Raw genomic sequence first — 17,028 nt, forward strand, 5'->3', positions numbered from 1 at the left:
GCCATCTTAGGTACAAAGTATCGAGGCACAAAATCTTAAGTTCAGAAATACAAAAATAAAGAAATAAGTTTAAATGTTCAGCGCCGCTGTATTCTTAGCGTAAAGTAGAAAAATGAAATAATGTTATAATGTCAAATATGAGTCCTTTGTTGAGCCTTAGGCCTGCAGATGCTCTAAGGTGGGCTTTCCCAAGAGGGTTGGCTCCCCCCGTACTAGGGTAAGACCCACCCAGACGCACCAGGCTTTACTGATGTTCGCATGTCTCAGCCCTGACCGCTGCATCGCCACTGCTACCATCCCTCACGACCGACCACCATTGATACTATCCTTCACCGCTGGTTATCTCTGCTTCCATTCATCGCCGCTGACCATCACTGTCGCTGTCCTTCGCCACTGACCATCAGTGTCGCCATCATTTACCGCTGGCCATCACTGTCACTGTTGCCGTCCTTCACCGCTGACCGTCACTGTCACGGTCCTTCACCGCTGACCGTCACTGTCGCCGTCCTTCACCACTGACCGTCACTGTCGCCGTCCTTCACCACTGACCATCACTGTCACGGTCCTTCAACGCTGACCATCACTGTCATGGTCCATCACCGTTGACCATCCCCTGTCGCTGTCCTTCACCACTGACCGTCATTGTCACGGTCCTTCACCGCTGACCGTCACTGTCACGGTCCTTCACCACTGACCATCACTGTCACCATCCTTCACCACTGACCGTCACTGTCGCCGTCCTTCACCATTGACCGTCACTGTCGCCATCCTTCGCCGCTGACAGTCACTGTCACCATCCTTCACCGCTGACCGTCACTGTTGCCATCCTTCACCACTGACCGTCACTGCCGCTGTCCTTCACCACTGACCGTCACTGTCACCATCCTTCACCGCTGACCGTCACTGTTGCCGTCCTTCACCACTGACCGTCACTGCCGCTGTCCTTCACCACTGACCGTCACTGTCACCATCCTTCACCGCTGACCGTCACTGTTGCCGTCCTTCACCACTGACCGTCACTGCCGCTGTCCTTCACCACTGACCGTCACTGTCACCATCCTTCACCGCTGACCGTCACTGTAACCATCCTTCACCATTGACCATCACTGTCGCCATCCTTCACCACTGACAGTCACTGTCGCTGTCCTTCACCACTGTCCGTCACTGTCACCATCCTTCACCTCTGACCGTCACTGTCGCCGTCCTTCACCACTGACTGTCACTATCGCCATCCTTCACCACTGACCGTCACTGTCGCCATCTTTCACCACTGACAGTCACTGTCGCTGTCCTTCACCACTGACAGTCACGGTCGCCATCTTTCACCACTGACAGTCACTGTCACGGTCCTTCACCACTGACCGTCACTGTCGCCATCTTTCACCACTGACAGTCACTGTCGCCGTCCTTCACCACTGACAGTCACTGTCACGGTCCTTCACCAATGACAGTTACTGTCACCATCCTTCACCACTGACAGTCACTGTCACGGTCCTTCACCAATGACAGTTACTGTCACCATCCTTCACCACTGACAGTCACTGTCACGGTCCTTCACCACTGACAGTCACTGTCACGGTCCTTCACCACTGACCGTCACTGTCACGGTCCTTCACCGCTGACCATCACTGTCATGGTCCATCACCGTTGACCATCCCCTGTCGCTGTCCTTCACTGCTGACTGTCACTGTCACGGTCGTTCACCGCTGACCGTCACTGTCACCATCCTTCACCACTGACCGCCACTGCGACCATCCATCGCCGCTGACCGTCACTGTCACGGTCCTTCACCACTGACCGTCACTGTCATGGTCCTTCGCCGCTGACCATCACTGTCACGATCCTTCACCGCTAAGCGTCACTGTCACGATCCTTTACCGCTGACCATCACTGTCACCGTCCTTCACCGCTGACCGTCACTGTCACGGTCCTTCACCGCTGACCGTCACTGTCATGGTCCTTCACCACTGACCGTCACTGCAACCATCCATCGCCGCTGACCGTCACTGTCATGATCCTTCACCGCTGACCGTCACTGTCACCATCCTTCACCACTGACCGTCACTGTCGCCGTCCTTCGCCGTTAAGCATCACTGTCACGGTCCTTCACCACTGACCATTACTGTCGCCATCCATCACCACTGACCTTCACTGTCACGGTCCTTCACTGTGGACCATCGCCATCACCGTTCTTCACCACTGGTTGCCTCTGCTGCCACCCTTCGCCACTGCTGCCAATCACTGCCTCACTGCTACTGCCATCTGGGCAAGCACTGGACCCCAGCACATGTTCCATTGCCCTTGCTTCTTCCATGGCCTCCAAAAGATAAGTAAAAAACACAAAAAACTAAAAGCAAATGGAGAAAAAGATGGAAAGTGGGTGAAATGAATGAGGTGGGAGCCCAACAGCCCATAACACTGCCTCCTCCATCACTGCCATACTGGATATATTGTTGCCTTGAGGGAAATGAAGCAGCACATTACAATCCCAAGTGAGATTTGGTGCTGTCAGGTGGTCCCTCCCCATATGGTACAGAACAGGCCCTTTGGCCCATGATGTTGCGCCAAGGTCTAATCCTAATGTAAAATATAATAACTCAACCTACGCACCCCTCAACTCACTGCCATTCATGTGCATATCCAGCAGTCGCTTAAATGTCCCCAATGACTCTGCTTCCACCACCACAGCTGGCAACACATTCCATGCATTCACAACTCTCTGCGTAAAGGACCTTTCCTCTATACCTTTCTCTTAATATCTTACAACTACGACCCCTCGTACAAGTCAATCCTGCTGTGGGGAAAAAGTCTCTGGCTATTGACTCTATTCCTCTCATTATTTTGTATACCTCGATCAGGTCTCCTTCTCTTCCTCCTTCTCTCCAGAGAGAAAAGTCCGAGCTTATTCAATCTTTCTTCATAAGGCAAGCACTCCAGTCTAGGCAGCATCCTGGTAAACCTTCTTTGCACGCTCTTCAAAGCCTCTATCTTTCCTATAGTAGGGCGACCAGAACGGGACACACTATTCCAAGTGTGGCCTCACCAGGGACTTGTAAAAACCTCGCGGCTCTTTTTTTTTTCTTTTTTTTAAGGGGAGGGCAGGGACTGACACTTCTATTTTTTTTTAATATAACCCCCACACTACCACCTGACTGCGGTAGTGCTTATTCTTTCCCCAGCACCCATGGTGTGTGTGTGTGTGTAGGTGTGAGACACAGTGAGAAACACAAGGTGCACGAATCTTTATTCGATTTCCACCACCAGGAAGATAGGAAAACGCCCGAGTGGCCAGTTACAAGCACTGCCCTTCATATCAAAGGGCAATGCTGTGTGATCAAAACAGTGAAGGGCAAGGTAGGGACTAAATCAAAATAGAGTTGGAGGGGGAAATAATGCACTCCACTCCCTGCGGTGCCCACCTCTCCCTGAACAACTCCAGGGTGTTGGTGGACACCGCGTGCTCCTTCTCCAAGGACACACGGGCCCTAACGTAAGTGCGGAAGAGGGGCAGACAGTTGGCCCTAACGACCCCCTCCACAGCCCACTGCCTGGACCTGTTGATGGCCAGTTTGACCAGGCCCAGGAGCAGACCCACGAGGAGGTCTTCGGACCTGCCCTCCCTCCTCCGTACCGGGTACCCGAAGATCAGGAGCGTGGGACTGAAGTGCAACCAAAAGCAGAGAAGGAGGTTTTTCAGAAAATCAAAAAGGGAGTGCAAACGCCCACACCCAATATATACATGGTCCACGGATTCCACAGTGCCACAGAACAAGCAGTTGGACTGGGAGTCCGTGAACCACCTCAATCTGCGGTTGCAGGGGACTGCTGTGTGCAGCACCCTGCACCCCAGATCCCAGAGAACCTCGCGGCTCTTAAACTTGATCCCCCTGTTAATAAAAGCCAAAACACCTAATGCTTTCTTAACAACCCTATCCACTTGGGTGGCAAGTTTGATGGATCTATGTACTTGCACACCCAGATCCCTCTGTTCCTCCACACTGCCAAGAATCCTGTCTTTAATCCTATATTCAGCATTCAAGTTCGACCTTCCAAAATGCATCACTTCGCATTTATCCAGGTTGAACTCCATTTGCCATTTCTCAGCCCAAGGAAGACTGATTATCAAGGTTAGATCTCACGGAATACAGGGAGAACTAGCCATTTGGATACAGAACTGGCTCAAAGGTAGAAGACAGAGGGTGGTGGTGGAGGGTTGTTTTTCAGACTAGAGGCCTGTGACCAGTGGAGTGCCACAAGGATTGGTGCTGGGTCCTCTACTTTTTTGTCATTTATATAAATGATTTGGATGCGAGCATAAGCGGTACAGTTAGTAAATTCGCAGATGACACCAAAATTGGAGGTGTAGTGGACAGCAAAGAGGGTTACCTCAGATTACAACAGGATCTTGACCAGATGGGCCAATGGGCTAAGTGGCAGATGGAGTTTAATTCAGATAAATGCGAAGTGCTGCATTTTTGGAAAGCAAATCTTAGCAGGACTTAACACTTAGTGGTAAGGTCCTAGGGAGTGTTGCTGAACAAAGAGACCTTGCAGGTTCATAGCTCCTTGAAAGTGGAGTCGCAGGTAGATAGGATAGTGAAGGCAGTGTTTGGTATGCTTTCCTTTATTGCTCAGAGTATTGAGTACTGGAGTTGTGAGGTCATGCTACGGCTATACAGGACATTGGTTAGGCCACTGTTGGAATATTGCATGCAATTCTGGTCTCCTTCCTATCGGAAAGATGTTGTGAAACTTGAAAGGGTTCAGAAAAGAGTTACAAGGATGTTGCCAGGGTTGGAGGATCTGAGCTACAGGGAGGGGCTGAACAGGCTGGGGCTGTTTTCCCTGGAGCGTCGGAGGCTGAGGGGTGACCCTTTAGAGGTTTACAAAATTATGAGGGGCATGGATAGGGTAAATAGGCAAAGTCTTTTCCTTGGGGTCGGGGAGTCTGAAACTAGAAGGCTTAGGTTTAGGGTGAGAGAGGAAAGATATAAAAGAGACCTACGGGTAATGTTTTTACACAGAGGATGGTACATGTATGGAATGAGCTGCCAGAAGAAGTTGTGGAGGCTGTTACAATTGCAACATTTAAAAGGCATTTGGATGGGTGTATGAATAGGAAGGGTTTGGAGGGATATGGACCGGGTGCTGGCAGGTGGGACTAGATTAGATTGGGATATCTGGTCGGCATGGATGGGTTGGACCGAAGGGTCTGTTTCATGCTGTACATCTCTATGACTCTATAACTCTGCATCCTGTCTACATTGTGCTGCAGCCTGCAATAGATTACAAACTCCTACTCAGGCTCCTCAGAGAACAGGACCGTGCTACCCATAACTTTAGGTTGAATTCGGTGCTGGGATTTTATTCTGAGTGCGTATAATTACAAATTGGAACTCTGTCCGGGAGGCCAAAGGGCAAATGTGGAAGCTTTGAGCTGCCTCTCACTGGCAGATACGCTACAAGTAGTGCCAACAGTAGAAGTCAATTGTGGTTTTAAACTTTCTTGGATACCCTTCTGGTCACTGCTGACAATATCAGAATGTGGACATAGAAGGATCCCATCCTGGTGAAGCTAAAACAGTTAGTGCTAATGAGGGAAACAGAATTGAAATCTTTCTGGGCCCAAACAGACCATGTTACCATATAGGACAACATATTATTATGGGCAGCAAGAGCAATTCAACCAAGCAAAGGTTGTCACCAGACACTGGCTGAACTCCAACAGGGTCATCCAGGGTTTTCCAAAATAAAGATGTTAGTGAGACATTATGTCTGGTGGTCTGGACTGGATGCTGATGTAGTCGCATTTGTGCAGCAGTGACCAAAGTGCCAATGAGGTCAAAAACTACGACCAGCAGCTCCTGCACTTCTATGGGAATGGCTGGGTAAACTCTGAACTCAGTTACACGTTGACTCTGCCAGTCCTTTTGTGGGCTCAATGTTTTTAGTGATTGTGGATGTCTATTCAAAGTGGTTGGACATGAATAGAGTTCATTTGTCAAACACAGGGACGATGATTTCCTGGAGGTGTTGGTCACAGACTCTGCACTATTGTCTACCAGCAGGAAATCCAAGTATTTCCTAAAGTCGAACGGTATTCAGCATGTAAGGATAGCTCCATAACATCCATCATCCAATGGTCTGGCAGAAAGAACAGTCCAAACTTTGAATGCAGGCTTAATGAAACAGCCTACAGCTTCACTGGATATCAAACTGTTCTGGTTCCTGGTGATTATAGGACCACTCCTCATGCAACTACAAGGACAGCTCCAGCAGAATTGCTATTGGGGAGAAGATTCCACATCAAGTTAAAACAAGTCTTCCTGGAACTGGTAGAGAAGGTGAAATGGCATCAGGAATGCCAATGCTGTACACAAGACTCCTCGAAGTGAGACAGGCAGTTTACTTCAGGAGACGAAGGTTGGTGTTGAAACCACGAGAGTGGTCAATGTGAAATCAGGTCCTGTGACGTACAAAGTTCAGCTAGAAGAGGCAGTCCTGAACAAGCACATAAACTACATGAAAGCTGCAACCACACAAATGGGACAGCAGCAAACCATCCATCTGATTCTCCCCCTCCACCTAATGTCAAAGGACCTTTGAGCATGAGATGGACACAGCAGATGTTGCACCCTCGATGTTGTTACTCCCTAAGATGAATTTCAATCTAGACCCTCTAGAGGTGCAAGAGGAGGGCTACGTCCTATAGATGCCACTACTATCCATGGCAGAGTCGAAGGAACTGGACCACATGCGAAATTGCCCCAGGAAAAGCTACAGGAAAAAAAAGGGCTTACGTTTCAGGACAAAAGAGCGAGACAGATATAGTGATTGGAACGAGATGAATCTCATGGAATATGAGTTCCCTGATTGGACCAGGTTAACAGCCCCAGTCAGGGAGCCCAGACTGACAAATATAAACAGGAGTGTCCCCTCCAACTCTATTTTGATTTAATCCTGCCCTCCCCTTCACTGTTTGATCACACAGCATTGCCCTTTGACATGAAGGGCACTGTTTGTCACTGGCCACTCGGGTGTTTTCCTATCTTCTTGGTGGTGGAAATTGAATAAAGATTCATGCACCTTGTGTCTCACACCTGCACACACACACCATGGGTGCTGAGGAAAAATAAGCATTACCACAGCTAGGCGGTAGTGTTGTAGTTTAAAAAAAATAAAAATAAGCAGGAGTGTCCCCTCCAACTCTATTTTGATTTAATCCCTGCCCTCCCCTTCACTGTTTGATCACACAGCATTGCCCTTTTGTGAAGGGCACTGCTCGTCACTGGCCACTCCGGTGCTTTCCTTTCGAGAGCTGGATCAATGTCAGTGTGTGTGTGCACGTGTAGGGACTCTCCTCCTTGAAGGGGTTTGAGAGGAAGGGGACTGTCCCTGGACCAGCTGCCCCACATCCAGAGAGCTGAAGGAAGAAGAAGAGGAGGAGGAGGAGGAGGCAGAAGAAGGAGACAGGAGGTGAGAGCTTTGAGTCCTGGGCCTGCTTTTGGAGCTGCAGCCTGGGCCTCACCCAGGTCAAAGGAGTGTTGCTGCTGACCTAGGGCCCATTGCCAATGCTGGTCTCTGGGATCCCACCCAGACCTGCCCCAGCTGTTACTGCTTGGGGCCTGCCTCACTGCTGCTGTCCGGGACTCGCCTTGGGGCCCCTCCCAGGACCTCCACCACTGCCGCTGCGGTTAGAGGCCCACCTCCACTGCTGCTGCCTGGGACTCAATTTTGGGGCTGCCTGGGACTTGCCTTGGGGACCCTCCCCAACAGGTCTGCCCCCACCGCTGCAATCAAGGGCCTGCCTAGGACTTGCCTGAGGATTGCCTCTACCACCGCTGCCTGGGATTCGCCTTGGGCCCCTCCCCAGGACCTCCACCACTGCTACTGCTGGAGGCCTACCTCCACTGCTGCTGCCTGGGACTAAATTTTGGGGCTGCCTGGGACTTGCCTTGGGGACCCTCCCCAACAGGTCTGCCCCCAACGTTGTGACCAAGGGCCTACCTGGGACTCACCCAAGGCCTGCCTCCACCACTGCGGTTGCCTGAGGCCGGTCTCCACCGTTGCTGCCTGGGACTCGCCTTGGGCACCTCCCCAGGACTTCCGCCACTGCTGCTGCCAGAGGCCCACCTCCACCGCTGCTGCCTGAGGCCTACCAACATTCAGCAGCAGAGTACGGCGAGCCCGAAGGTCACAGGGCCCAGCCTTAGGCTCGGCTGTCCCAACCCCGGCTGCAACCACAACCCCTTTTAGGCATATGACCAAACGCCTGGGGGTAAAGGCCTATCCCCATCCCAACATGACCATCGAGGCCTGCAGTAAGGCCATGGCTAGTGTGGTCGGCCCACTGGCCATCGTCGCTGCAGCCAGGATGTACGGGAAGGCCGTCTTTTTCCTAAAGACCGAGCAAGCAGTCCACCTGGCCGTGGAGAGAGGGCTCACTGTGGGTGGGACACATCTGCCCGTTGACCCTCTGGAGGTTACGGCCCAGAGGATCGTGATCTCCAATGTCCCGCCCTTCATTGCCAGTGACCTCCTTCTCCCCCACCTCACCACCTTGGGGGAGATCCGGTTGGGTGTCCAACCACTCCTGCTCGGTCTTAAGGTCCCCGCCCTCCGACACGTATATTCCTTCCGATGCCAGGTGTTCATTTGCCTGGCCCGGGAGGAGGTCACCGAGGGCTCTTTCACCCTCCTCCACGAGGGCGCAGCTTACCACGTCTTCTGGATAGCGGACGGCGTGCGGTGCCACCTGTGCCACGGGGTGGGGCACATTAGAAAAAACTGCCCCACCCAGAAGGCTGCCCAGCCCACACCAATGGCTGAGGATGGTGCTGCCACACACACTCCCCCTCCCCCGAAGCCATCACCACAAGCCCCGGCACCGGGTACTAAGCCAGAGGCTTCCAATGCTTGAAGGGAGGGAAGGGGGTGAGCGTCCGGCCGGACGGAAGGCGCCCAGGAAGGCCCAACGCTTCTGGCCCGCCCACAGGGAGACCACCCTATCCCCTTCCCCTACACCTAGCCCACAACCTGCCCCGCCCCAGCACAACAATGCCCCCACAGCCGTGCCAGTGTCACCCTGGCATGGGAACCCTGACCCCCCAAACCCGTACCTGATCATGGCCCCACTGACCCCACACCCAAGGGGGCGCGAGGAGGGACGAGGGGGGAGGTGGGGGAAGATATCCCAGCAGTGCGCTGGTGGTGCTGCTCCTTCCAGGGGATGAGCCAAAGATATCTCCTGCATATCCTGCACCGCGGCCTGACCTGCCCGAACCCCCAGGGGCTACAGCAGGACCTTCCGCTGCCATAACTCCTCCAGTCCCTGGGGAGGACTTTAATAACCACGTGGGCCGTGGTGCGGGTGACAATGGGAACCTTCTGCTGGGTCGTCGAGTGGTGGACAGGAGGAAGGTGTTATTCTCACTCCTCCCTCCCAGACTGTTTTTCCGGGGCCCTTGGCCCTGGGGGAGGACCTTTTTCCCCGAGGAGCTGGGCGTCCCAGTATCGGGAGAGGAGCGGGGCCCCGAGCCTCTGCCGCCCGACTACACGAACTTGGGACGTTCTGGGAAGGGGTGTGCCGAGGAAGGTACCGCCGGTGACCCTGGGGGTGGGGTCGCTGGGGGTTTGAGGCCAGTTGGCAGTGCCGGACCAGCCCCCATCCCCTCGGTGGGGGAGGGGTCGGTGACCGAGGGTGACCTTCCGGAGGAGGGTTCAGGATCGGTGGCGGACACTGGGGACGAGGTGGAGTCTGTCTGCAGTGACATTTTCGAGTCCCAGATGCACCCTACCGATCTCCCCCTTATCCCCCTCGAGGAACTCTGGGAGTTTGTCGAGGAAACTGAGTCACTGGGGCACGACCGCTGGAGCTCCTTTGAAAGAGTTTACTGGTCGGCCCACGCTGCTCGCCAGGCGCCTGGGTTCGACGTGAATGAGCAAAAGCGAGTCAGGAACTTCCTGGTGAGGGCAAGGGACTTCTGTGCCCCTCCCTCGTCTTCCCAGTAAATGTGTGTATATATAGGTTTTTAACTGTACTGGTGGTGGTTGCACAATGCTTCTGACATGGAGACAAATGTAGCCAGCCTCAACATCAACGGCAGCAGGGAGTCACAGCGCAGATTCCAGACCCTCTTGGTGCTCCAGGACGGAAGGTATGCGGTGTGCTTCCTGCAAGAAACCCACACTACCCAGGGAGACGAAGCCACCTGGCTCCTGGAGTGGCGAGGTGGGGGGGTCTACATGAGTCACCTCACCAGCAGATCTGGCGGAGTGGCTATCTTGTTGGCCCTGCATTTTCAGCCAGAGATCTTGGGGGTCAGGGAGCCCGTGCCAGGCCGTTTGCTTCACCTGATGGTTCGGCTGGGGGGCGCGGTGCTTCACTTGGTGAACGTCTACGCTCCCCTGGCCGGGCCGAGGCAAGTGAGCTTTTTCGGAGAAGTGTCCGCTCATCTCTCCTCCATCGACGAGAACCAGTGCGTCGTCCTCGGGAGATTTTAACTGCGTCCTCGAGGACAGGGACCACGGTGGTGCCCGCACCGGTTGGGCGTCGGGGAGAAGGTTGGGAGACCTGGTCAAGTCCTTCGACCTGGTGGACGTCTGGTGGAATCTCCATCCCGACTCCATCTCCTTCACCTTCGTGAGGCCTAGGGTCTGAGCATCCAGAATCGACTGCCTTTACGTTTCGCGGGCGTACGCCTCCTGTTTTCCGATGGCCTCCATGCGGCAGGTGTCGTGCACAGACCATCACCTGGTGTGGGCGGAACTCCTTCCTTTCGGCGCCAGGCTCGGCTCCGCGTACTGGCACTTTAACAACCTGCTGCTGGAGGACGAGTGGCTCCAGGACTTGTTTCATCATTTCTGGGCCGGCTGGAGAAGGAAGCGGGGAAGCTTCCCCTCCCTAAGGCTATGGTGGGACGTGGGCAAGGCTCACGTCCGTGTCTTCTGTCAGGAGTACGCGAGGGGGTCAACAAAGAGGTGGAAATCCAGGATCGGGGAGTTGGAGAGGGAGATGTTCAACCTGGAGTCACGCCTCGGTCAGCCCGACACAGACCCAGCCCTGCGCGGGGTGTACGAAGAGAAGAAGGCCGCGCTCTGGGACCTGCACCTCGTCGGGGCTTGGGGTGTGTAAGTGAGGTCACGGATCCAGGTCCTCCAGGACTTGGACTGTGGCTCCCCCTTCTTCTACTCGCTGGAAAGAAAAGACGTGGCACCCGTCAGCAACTCTTCGTGCTGCTGGCTGACAACGGGTCCCTCATATCAGATCCGGAGGGTATCAGGGCCCACATCCAGAACTATTACACGGCTCTGTTCTCTCCAGATCCGTCCAGCGAGGATGCTCGCAGAGTTCTGTGGGAGGACCTACCGCAGCTCGGCCCGGAGGACGCCGGAAGGCTCGATGCTCTCGTCACCTTAGAGGAGCTGACTGCCGCCCTCGACTGGCAAATCCCTGGGGCTGGACGGGGTGACTATGGAGTTCTTGAGGGTGTTCTGGGACGTCCTGGGGAGCAACTACGCACAGGTCCTGGGGGAGTGTCTAAATGCTGGAGAGCTGCCCCTTTCTTGGTGCAGGGCGGTCATCATCCTGCTGCCAAAGAAGGGGGACCTTCATTCTTTGAAGAACTGGCGTCCAGTCTCCCTCCTCAGCACGGACTACAAAATCTTCACCAGGGTGTTGTCTTCTCACCTGGCTTCCGTGCTGGCCCACATGATTCACCCAGACCAGTCCCACACAGTCCCGGGCCGGAGGATACACGACAACGTCCACCTGGTCCGGGATCTGATTCATTTGTTGACGGGCTGGTCTGCCAAGCGCCTTCCTGTCTCTCGACCAGTAGTCTGGAACATTTGAGTTCGGGACGCAGTTCGTCGCCCGGATCCGACTTTTGTACGCCGCCGCAGAGTGTCTGGTTAAAGTTAACGGGTCCCTGACGGCGCCCCTTCGCTTCGGGAGAGGAGTGCGTCAAGGCTGCCCCCTGTCCGGCCAGCTGTATTCCCTGTGCGTGGAGCCTTTCCTGCGCCTCTTGTGGAGGAGGTTGTCAGAGTTGGTTCTGCACGGCACAGACATGGGTGTGGTCCTCTCGGCCTACGCCGACGACGTGCTCCTCACTTTCGCCGACCCGGCTGACCTGGGGAGGATGCGCGAGTGCCAGGCCGTGTACTCGGCAGCTTCTTCCACCAGGATCAACTATGCCAAATGTTCCAGACTACTGGTCGGTCCGTGGCGGGTGGACTCTCTGCCGGAGGAGTTACAGGGGTTCAGCTGGAGTACAACCCATCTCCTCTACCTGGGGGTCTACCTCAGCCTGGCTGAGGAATCCTGGCCGGCCAACTGGCAGGAGCTGGAGGCCAAAGTCTCAGCTCACCTAGGCCGCTGGACAGGACTGCTCCGAGTGCTATCTTACAGGAGTCGAGTGCTGGTCATAAACCAGCTGGTGGCCGCCATGCTGTGGTACCAGCTGGTCACTTTGGTCCCTCCTGGCTTTGTCGCTGACACCCAGAGAACGTTGGTCGTCTTCTTCTGGGACAAAAAGATGCACTGGGTCGTCGCGCAGGTTCTGAGTCTCCCTATTGAGGAGGGTGGTCAGTCACTGGTGTGTGTCCGCACCCAGGTCGCGACGCTCCGCCTTCAGACCTTGTGGCGATACCTTTTACGTCGAGCCTCCTCCTAGGTGGTGTGCCCTGGCGACGTATTGTTTCTGCCAGGTGCATAACCTCAACTACGACACACAGCTCCTGTTCAGCGACTGAGATGGTTTGGAGGTCGCCCTCAAGACACTGCCTGTCTTTTACCAGGACCTGATCACTGTCTGGAACATGGTCAAATCGTGCTACGCCTACCCTCCGGCAGGAATAGTGGCTGTCGTCAGGGAGCTATTACTCAGGAATCCGCACCTCCGTACTCGTGAGTCTGTGTGGCTGTCGGAGAGGAGGGCCATGGCAGCAAGGGTGACCAGGGTTGGGAACGTGCTGGGTGCCGGGGGCCTGGGCTGGACGCTGCCACAGGACATAGCGGGCAGGGCACTAGTAGACATCCGGTACGTGGCCACTGCCATCTAACGCCTTAAAACGGCGGTGCTCGGACCTGATGTAGTGCACCAGTTGGAGGACGCTCAGGTATGCGGTGGGAACCTGTCCATGCTCACCCCAGCCCGGACGGAATTTCACATTGGCCCCAACGTCCCGTTCTTCACGCGGGAGCCTGTGCCCCACAACCTGAGCCGCCTCAGGAATTTTAATTTTGTTCCCTTTTCAGGGGGTAAAATGGCGGGCCCTGTATAGACTGCTGCTGCACACCGTCCACCTCTTCTCCCTCATCCACCGTCCGGCCACGCCTTGGCGTGCCCATTTGCCACCGGGCGGTGGGGATCCCCAGTGGAGGGCTCTCTACACGGGAATCCTCCCCCTTTCTCTCGGGATCTGGGGTGGAGGGTGCTGCATGTGGCAGTCCCCTGCAACTGCAGATTGCGGTGAGTCACGGACTCCCAGCCCAACAGCTTGTTCTGTGGACCATGTGTATATTGGGTGTGGGCGTTTGCACTCCCTTTTTGACTTTCTTAAACCTCCTCCTCTGCTTTTGGTTGCACTTCAGTCCCACCCTCCTGATCTTCGGGCACCTGGTACAGAGGAGGAAGGGCAGGTCTGAAGTCCTGCTCCTGGGCCTGGCCAAACTGGCCATAAACAGGTCCAGGCAGTGGGCTGTGGAGGGGGTCGTTAGGGCCGACTGCCTGCCCCTCTTCCGTGGTTACGTTAGAGCCCGGGTGTCCTTGGAGAAGGAGTGCGCAGTGTCCGCCAACACCCTGGAGGGGTTCAGGGAGTGGAGTGCATTGTTTTTCCCCCTCCAACTCTATTTTGATTTAATCCTTGCCCTCCCCTTCACTGTTTGATGTGAAGGGCACTGCTTGTCACTGGCCACTCGGGTGTTTTCCTATCTTCCTGGTGTGGAAATTGAATAAAGGTTCATGTACTTTATGTCTCTCACTGTGTCTCACACCTGCGCACACACACCATGGGTGCTGGGGAAAAATACCGCAGTTAGGTGGGAGTGTGGGGGTTAAAAATTTTAAAAAGGGGAGTGTTCACCCTCGAGTTGCTCAGGGAGAGGTGGGTGCCGCAGGGAGTAAAAAGAATAAAAAACAAAAAGTAAAAAAAACTTAGGAGTGTCCCCTCCAACTCTATTTTGATTTAATCCCTGCCCTCCTCTTCACTGTTTGATCACACAGCATTGCCCTTTGACATGAAAGGCACTGCTTATCACTGGCCACTCGGGTGTTTCCTTTCTTCCTGGTGGTGGAAATTGAATAAAGATTCGTACACGTTGTGTCTCTCACTGTGTCTCACACCTGCACACGCGCACACACACACACACACACACCATGGATGCGGGGGAAAAAAATAAGCACTACCGTGGTTAGGTAGGAGTGTGGGGGTAAGGATTAAAAAAAAAGAAACAGGGATGTTTTGTCACTGGCCACTCGGGTGTTTCCTTTCTTCCTGGGTGAAAAAAAAATAAACAGGAGTGTCCCCTCCAACTCTATTTTGATTTAATCCCTGCCCTCCTCTTCACCGCTTGATCACACAGCATTGCCCTTTGACATGAAGGGCACTGCTTGTCACTGGCCACTCGGGTGTTTCCTTTCTTCCTGGTGGTGGAAATTGAATAAAGATTCGTTCACCTTGTGTCTCACACTATGTCTCACACCTGCACACACACACCATGGGTTTTGGGGGAAAAATGAGCACTACCACAGTTAGGCGGTAGTGTGGGGGTTTTTAAAAAAAACAGGTGTGTCAGGGATTCTGGTGCTAACTGGGTCAGTGTCATGTACTATGTAAGTGTAAATACAGGGTAACTTGGTGACAGGATCCTGGCCTTTAAGGAGTTATTTCACAAACAGAATTTGCAAGGAATCAAAATAATTTCAAGCAAAATTACTTTACATTCACACTCAATCACTATAGAAGACCCAATGTTTATTAATACTAGTCCAGATTCTGCTGTAGCAAGGCAGTTGTGGCATGTGCCACCAATTTGGCTTGCCTGTATGCTCCAGCTCAAAGATGTTTGGTCCACAAAGCTGTTGAACTTATGAGCTGAAAACAACATAAACTAAAACAAAGCATCGGAAATGTGAGTGACCAGCCATTGGACTAAAAACATTAACTCTGTTTTTCTCAACAGCTGCTGCTAGACTTGCTGAGCTTCTCCAGCACTTTCTGTTTTTATTTCAGATTTGCAGCATCTGCAGCTCTTTGTTTTATTATAAAACCTGGTCAACAGCTTGTTACAATTAATGGTGGGATATTTTAACTCCTGCACATAATCGAGATACCACCAGAGGACTCCATTAATGCATATATCATTTGCTTGCAATAGGCAGATTTTTATACTGGCTCACAACACTGCACTTTTCAGATTTTTCAATTATGCAAATTATGCTCAACTATCCCAAAATATGCTTAAGGATGTAGAAAATACACCATCAGTCATGTTGTTGTAAGATTCAAGGTCACACAATTTAACAGCATTGCTGCAACATCAGAAATAAAATGCTGGTGTCAGATGTATCATTTAAAAAATATTTACCAATAATACGATGAGTCACTTTGGAGCCTCTCCAGATTATATGTGAAAGAGCGTTGTATTATTTTAGACATCAACCTTTTAGCATGCCCTTCCAAAGATTCCAATTTATTGTCCATGCATTATTCCCAATCCAGTGCAGTAAATGTGTACAGAAAAGTTGGCAATCCATTGTTTAAATTAGTGGCTTATCAAACCTTTGAAATGGTTTTCTCCTTCAGAGAACCTATATTATCTAATTAATTCATTCATGTGTGTGCTTCACCAAAGGCAGGTCATACAGCCTTGTAATCTCTACAGTAGAGAGAGGCCTTTTGTGCCATTGAGTCTATATTATCCCTCCAAAGAGCACCTCAACCAGACCCACCTCATCTCTCTGACCCCACATTTCCCATGGCCAATCCAACTAGCCTGCACATCTTTAGACTATGGGGGGATACCAGAGCACCAGGCAGAAACTCAAGCAGATACAGGGAGACTGTCTACACAGACAGTCACCCGAGGCTGAAATTAAACCTGGCCCTAGTGTTATGAGGGGGCAGCACGGTGGCTCAGTGGTTAGCACTGTTGCCTCACAGCACCAAGGTCGCAGGTTTGATTCCAGCCTCAGATAACTGCCTATGTGGCATTTGCACATTCTCCCCGTGTCTGCATGGGTTTCCTCCAGAAACAGGTTTGAGTGAGTTACTCTTCGGAGGGTCGGTGTGGACTGGTTGGGCCGAAGGGCCTATTTCCACACTGTATGGAATCTAATCTAATCTAATCAATGAGGCAAGAGTGCTAATCACTGAGCCACTATGCTGCCCAAAACCTGATTAGATGCTACAAAGTAGATGGCAATGCCTTAACCATTTGTGTGTTGTAAGGCCACTAGGACCTCTTCCATCCTTATCAAGGGGTGTGCTAACCTCCTTCCTTTCAAATAACATATTTCAGCACATTGTATATTGGTGCGACATCCTGAGTTGTTTCCTTGGCAGTTTTTATCAGTGGTGATTTGCCGTTGCCTTCCATGCGGAAGGGCAGAGCAAAGATTTTCATCTGTCTCTTGATCAAACTTGGCTTGTCGCTGTTATTCTGAAACAAAATATTCGCCAACTGAGCTCTGTTTCATGTCCCCACTCTCATCACATCATCTGATGTTTTTACTTATGTAGCATCAGCACCCCCAGATCCATGATATCATGACTTGTATAATGTGGTAAATTTCCAACAATTTTCAGTAAGTTTGTCACAAGGATTAAACAAAAACTTCATGAAAAGAGACTACTTGGTCCATCAAGCATATTCCCTCCAACAAAAGACAATTCCATAAGACATCAGAGCAGAAATAGACTATTCGGCTCATTGAGTCTGCTCCATCATCCAATGAAATCATGACTGATCTGATAATCCTCGATTCCACTTTCCTGCTGTTTCCCCAGAAACATGATTCCCTTCCC

The 17,028-nt window shown here is 52.6% G+C and overlaps 1 protein-coding gene and 1 non-coding gene across 2 annotated transcripts in view; both read right to left on the minus strand.

Moving 5' to 3' along the window:
• Window positions 1-17,028, minus strand: part of tmem117 (transmembrane protein 117) — a 434,750-nt gene that overhangs the window by 380,156 nt on the left and 37,566 nt on the right. The window lies entirely within an intron of this gene.
• LOC140458322 (U6atac minor spliceosomal RNA) lies at window positions 16,393-16,515 on the minus strand. Its single transcript, XR_011953479.1, has one exon. It is a non-coding gene; the product is annotated as a U6atac minor spliceosomal RNA (small nuclear RNA).

The sequence above is a fragment of the Chiloscyllium punctatum genome, chromosome 32 (assembly GCF_047496795.1).
Source record: "Chiloscyllium punctatum isolate Juve2018m chromosome 32, sChiPun1.3, whole genome shotgun sequence".
Taxonomy (NCBI): Eukaryota; Metazoa; Chordata; class Chondrichthyes; order Orectolobiformes; family Hemiscylliidae; genus Chiloscyllium; species Chiloscyllium punctatum.